The following is a 6,204-nucleotide window of genomic DNA, read 5'->3' as shown; positions in this document are numbered from 1 at the left end:
CTGTAAATGATTCAAGTTGACGTCCCTTCATCACAAAAACGCGAAAGCTTGTCTCAGGGAGAGATTTATTCCCGGAAGAGATGAGACTGCAAGGTGGAAGAGAGCGGGACTGGGATGTAAAGAAGAATAAATGGTAGTGGGCCGAGCTACAGTGAAGTGTTTCTCTTGCATGCTATCCAGTCAGCAAAAAAGACAATTAGATTACAATCGAGCCACTGCAGTGTATAGATACATGATAAGGGAATAACGTTTAGTGCAAGGTTAAGCCAGCAAAGTCCGCTCAATGATAGTCCAAGGGTCACCAATGAGATAGATGGTAAAGACATAGACACAGTCTCTGGGAAACACCTATCCTTTATCGGACAGCATTTGTTTTCTCAGCTTCTATGGGGCATCTGCCCAATAACACCTGCCATCAATTTACTCTCCCGAGCTCCGGACTGATCATGTTTGGAATTTACCCGCCCCAATTTAATATCTAGCTATTTACAAACTTCTGATTTTACAAATGTTGGCATTGACTCTTTACATTACAAGGTTCATTGTTGCTATGCTGACTAGAGTCATAGAGTGATACAGTGTTAAAACAGGCTCTTCGGCCCAACTTGCCCACACCAGCCAACAATGTCCCAGCTACACTAGGCCCATCTGCCTGCGCTTGGTCCAAATCCCTCCAAACGTGTCATATCCATGTACCTGTCTAACTGTTTCTTAAATGATGGGACAATTCCAGCCTCAACTACCTCCTCTGGCAGCTTGTTCCATACTCCCACCATCCTTTGTGTGAAAAAGTTACCCTTCAGATTCCTATTAAATTTTTTCCACTTCACGGTAAACTTATGTCCTCTGGTTCTCGATTCCCCTACTCTGGGCAAGAGACTCTGCACATCTATCCGATCTATGCCTTGAATGCTTTTGTACACCTCTATAAGATCTCCCTTCATCCTCCTGCGCTCTATGGAATAGAGACCCAGCCTACTCAACCTATCCCGATATCTCACACCCTCTAGTCCTGGCAACATCCGAGGAAATCTTTTCTGAACCCTTTCAAGCTTTGACAATAGTTTTCCAATAACATGATGCCCAGAACTGCACACAACCTTCTCCAATGTTTTGTGACTTCACCCCTCTGAGACAGCACAGTATAGGACACTTCCCAATGACCACACTCAGTCAAGATGTCAAGCCCCAGATGCTGTGCTCTCCAATGTCCTGGTCAGCCCGGCATTGAAGCCAAGATCCTTACAGTCAACGCGCAAGTAGAGTGTTATCTATCTGCATTGGATTGGAGGCATTGACAACACAGCTTTCAACAGGACATCTAACTCAGTCCCAAAGACCCAAAGTGCTGGATAGTAACTCAACGGGTCAGGCAGCATCTCTGGAGGAAAAGGATGGGCGACGTTTCGGGTCAGGACCTTCTTCAGACTGAAAGTAGGGGGAGGAGGGAGAAGGTGAGGAGCTGGGGGTGAGAAACGTCCAGAGCCAACCAGTGCCGGCTACAAATGACCTCAGGCAGGGAGGTGACCAGGTTGGCCCATTGTTTGGTAGGGAAAGTGTGATCTCAAGAGGCATAGAATGGGGTGGGATGGTGGAGATGGTTAAATGACTGGTGGAGGGGAACGCAGGTAGAAGTAACTTCAATTTAGAGAATTCAACATTCATACTGCTGAATTGTAAGCTACCCAAGCAACATTTGAGGTGCTGTTTCTCCAATAAATATCAGTTCCACATCTCTACTGCTTCCACTTGTCTCATTGAGTGACTTTCTCTTCTTACTTCCTTTTAAAATTCTTGTAAAACCTATTATATTCCAATTTATCTTTCTTACTGCGGAACCTTCCCATTCAATTTCTAAATGACTGGTTTTCTGATATTTAACTGATATTTAAAATGCGTCAGATCATAAACCTTACAATCACTGTTGACATTTATAAGTAATCTTTTAGTCTAATTATAATATTATTTTACCATTCAACCATGTTTTTTCCCATTTCATCCTTTAGACTTTAGAGATACAGCATGGAAACATGCCCATAGTCCCACCAAGTCCATGCCAACCAATGTGATCATCCCTTACACTAGCATATTCCTTAAGAACATGTATGTTATAGGAAAATCAATATTTATTTATTTAAATATTTGTGGGTTACCGCAAAGCTCGGTGCTGGGACCGCAGTTATTTACAATATATATAAATGTTTTTGATGAAGGGATTAAAAATAACATTAGAAAGTTTGCAGATGACACAAAGCTGGGTGGCAGTGTGAACTGTGAGGAGGATGCTATGAGAATGCAGGGTGACTTGGACAGGTTGGATGAGTGGGCAGATGCATGGCAGATGCAGTTTAATGTGGATAAATGTGAGGTTATCCACTTTGGGGGAAAAAACAGGAAGGCAGATTATTATCTAAATGGTGTGGTTGGGAAAGGGGGCAGTACAACGGGATCTGGGGGTCCTTGTTCATCAGTCAATGAAAGTAAGCATGCAGGTTGAGCAGGAAGTGAAGAAAGCGAATGTCATGTTGGCCTTCATAATGAGAGGAGTTGAGTATAGGAGCAAAGAGTACAGGGCACTGGTCAGACCACACCTGAGGTATTATGTGCAGATTTGGTCTCCAAACTTGAGGAAGGTCATTCTTGCTATTGAGGGAGTGCAGTGTAGGTTCCCAAAGTTAATTCCTGGAATGGCGGGACTGTCATAAGTTGATAGATTGTAGTGGCTGGGCTTGTACACTCTGGAATTTAGAAGGATGAGAGGGTATCTTATTGAAACATACAAGATTTTTAATGGTTTGGGCATGCTAGAGGCAGGAAACATGTTCCCAATGTTGGGGGAGTCCAGAACCAGGGGGGCATAGCTTAAGAATAAAGGGTAAGCCATTTAGAACAGAGATGATGACAAACTTTTTCACACAGAGAGTTGTGAGTGTGTAGAATTCTCTGCTTCAGAGGGTGGTGGAGGCCAGTTCTCTGGATGCTTTCAAGAAAGAGTTAGATTTCTTATGGATAGCGGAGTTAAGGGATCTGGAGAGAAGGCAAGAACGGGGTACAGATTGTGGATGGTGAGCCATGATTGCATTGAATGGTGGTGCTGGCTTGAAGGGCCGAATGGCCTGCAGTGGTTATTTGGCCGGTTTTGCATGTCATTGATGATGGCGTGTGCCTTTAAATTGTAGACTGCCCGTTATATTGTGGGCGGGATTTATGACGTGTTTTTGGGTGGATTTGGAGCTAAGATGCTTGCGCAGAAGTTTAGTTTTTAGTGTAGTTTGGAGCGAGTAGGGAGAAGGGTAACTCTTCGACCATGCGAGCCATAAAGGAGCATGCGAAGTGTAACGGAGACATGAGGAGTTTTCTAATGTTTAAAGTAATAAGCTGGAGTTCGATGAAGCTTGTAGTAACGAGTCGTAAGAAATTTGGATGTATCTATTTTCTATCAGCAATAAAGTTATAAATCTATTTTCTATCAGCAATAAAGCATTTATTCATCAAAAGACTGTGTTTTGAAGCCGTGTGTGAAGAAGCTCTGAAGGTCTCTGTGAGCCAGCTCGCATGCGTTTCGAAGACACCCCCTTAACCATGCTCATCATTTAGCGGCTAGCGAGTTAATTTCTAGAAAGATATGAAAATCTGCCGCAACATGGCCTACTCCTACACTTATTGTCTATGAATCTATGAAACATCAAAATGCAAAAAATGTATTTTGCCCAGTCACAGTGATGTCACTCAATTAGATGAAAGTATGAGACAGAGACATGGTAGACAGGTCGGGTGTGGAGGATCTGGAGAGGGTGATGGTGTAGTGGATGCATTAGTGTAAATTTTTCAAAACTCTTTATATTCTGGAGTAGTTCCTGAGGATTGGAGGGTAGCTAATGTAACCCCACTTTTTAAAAAGGGAGGAAGTGAGAAAACGGGGAATTACAAACCAGTTAGTCTAACGTCGGTAGTGGGGAAACTGCTAGAATCAGTTATTAAAGATGGGATAGCAGCACATTTGGAAAGTGGTGAAATCATTGGACAAAGTCAGCATGGATTTATGAAAGGTAAATCATGTCTGACGAATCTTATAGAATTTTTCGAGGATGTAACTAGTAGAGTGGATAAGGGAGAACCAGTGGATGTGTTATATCTGGACTTTCAGATGGCTTTCGACAAGGTCCCACATAAGAGATTAGTATACAAGCTTAAAGCACACGGTATTGGGGGTTCAGTATTGATGTGGATAGAGAACTGGCTGGCAGACAGGAAGCAAAGAGTAGGAGTAAACGGGTCCTTTTCAGAAAGGCAGGCAGTGACTAGTGGGGTACCGCAAGGCTCAGTGCTGGGACCCCAGCTATTTACGATATATATTAATGATTTGGACGAGGGAATTGAATGCAACATCTCCAAGTTTGCGGATGACACAAAGCTGGAGGGCAGTGTTAGCTGTGTGGAGCATGCTAGGAGGCTGCAAGGTGACTTGGATAGGCTGGGTGAGAGGGAAAATGCATGGCTGATGCAGTATAATGTGGATAAATGTGAGGTCATCCACTTTGGTGGCAAAAACAGGAAAATAGACTATTATCTGAATGGTGGCTGATTAGGAAAGGGGGAGATGCAACGAGACCTGGGTGTCATGGTACACCAGTCATTAAAAGTAGGCATGCAGGTGCAGCAGGCAGTGGGAGGTATCAAGGGGGGTAATAACGGCAGGGGTAGAGGAGGAAATAGAGCAGGGTATTAGTGGGGAAACGGAAAATCAAAATGTGACAGGAGGATCCAGAATGTGTGAAGATAAAGCTCTAGATGTAAAAGGGGCAAAAACGGAAAGGAAGGGTAGTAAAAATCATCTGAAAGTGCTTTATCTAAATGCACGGAGTATTCGAAATAAGATAAATGAATTAACGGTGCAATTAAGTATATATAGTTATGATATCGTGGCCATTACGGAGACATGGCTGCAAGGGGATCAGGACTGGGAGTTAAATATAGAGGGGTACTCGACAATTAGAAAAGATAGACAGGAAAGAAAGGGAGGAGGGGTGGCCCTTTTAATAAGGGAGGGAATAACGGCAATAGAGAGGAAGGATATTGCGTTGAAGGATCAGGATAGTGAAACAGCTTGGGTACAGATAGAGAATAACAAGGGGAAAAAAAACACTAGTGGGTGTAATTTATAGACCTCCAAATAGCTGTGACGCTGTTAGTCAGAACATAAATCTGCAAATAGTTGACGCATGTAAAAAGGGAACTGCTGTAATCATGGGGGACTTCAATTTTCATATTAATTGGGCAAACCAAACTGGGCAGGGTAGACTAGAGGAAGAGTTTATAGAATGTATTAGAGACGGGTTCCTAGAACAGTATGTCACAGAACCGACAAGGGGGGAGGCAATCTTGGATCTGGTCCTGTGTAATGAAGCAGGATTAATTAAAAATGTCATAGTTAGGGACTCGTTGGGAACAAGTGACCACAATATGGTCGAATTCCATATTCAAATAGAAGGGGAGCAGGTTGAAACTCAGGCTAGGGTGCTTAGTCTAAATAAGGGGGATTATGAAGGTATGAGGACTGAGCTGATCAAAGTTGACTGGGATAGCAGACTCAAGAATAAGACGGTACATGAGCCGTGGTGTACGTTTAAGGATCTACTGTATAACCTTCAAGAAAAATTTATTCCTATGAAGAAAAAAAGGGGTAAGGGTAAGAACAGTCAGCCATGGCTCAGTAAAACTATAAAGGATAGTATTCGGCTGAAGGCAAGGGCATATAAGGTAGCCAGAGATAGTGGGAGGGTAGAGGATTGGGAAGCATTTAAAGGTCAGCAAAAAATAACTAAGAGATTAATTAAGACGGGGAAAATAGACTATGAAAGGAATTTAGCGAACAACATAAAAACTAATAGTAAGAGTTTTTATAGCTATATAAAAAGAAAAAGGGTGGCTAAGGTGAACGTTGGTCCATTGGAGGGTGAGACTGGAGAGTTGTTGGTGGGGAACATGGAAATGGCAAAGGCATTAAACGAGTATTTTGTATCAGTCTTCACCATAGAAGACACAAAAAATATTCCAACGCTGGATAAACAGGGGGCGGTAGGAATGGAGGAGCTAAATACTATTAAGATCACCAAGGAGGTGGTATTAGGGAAATTAATGAGACTGAAGGAGGATAAATCCCCTGGGCCTGATGGATTACATCCAAGGGTCTTGAGGGAGATA

Source organism: Amblyraja radiata, chromosome 12 (genome assembly GCF_010909765.2).
Source record: "Amblyraja radiata isolate CabotCenter1 chromosome 12, sAmbRad1.1.pri, whole genome shotgun sequence".
In the NCBI taxonomy this organism is placed as follows: Eukaryota; Metazoa; Chordata; class Chondrichthyes; order Rajiformes; family Rajidae; genus Amblyraja; species Amblyraja radiata.
This window is presented reverse-complemented; position numbering follows the sequence as displayed.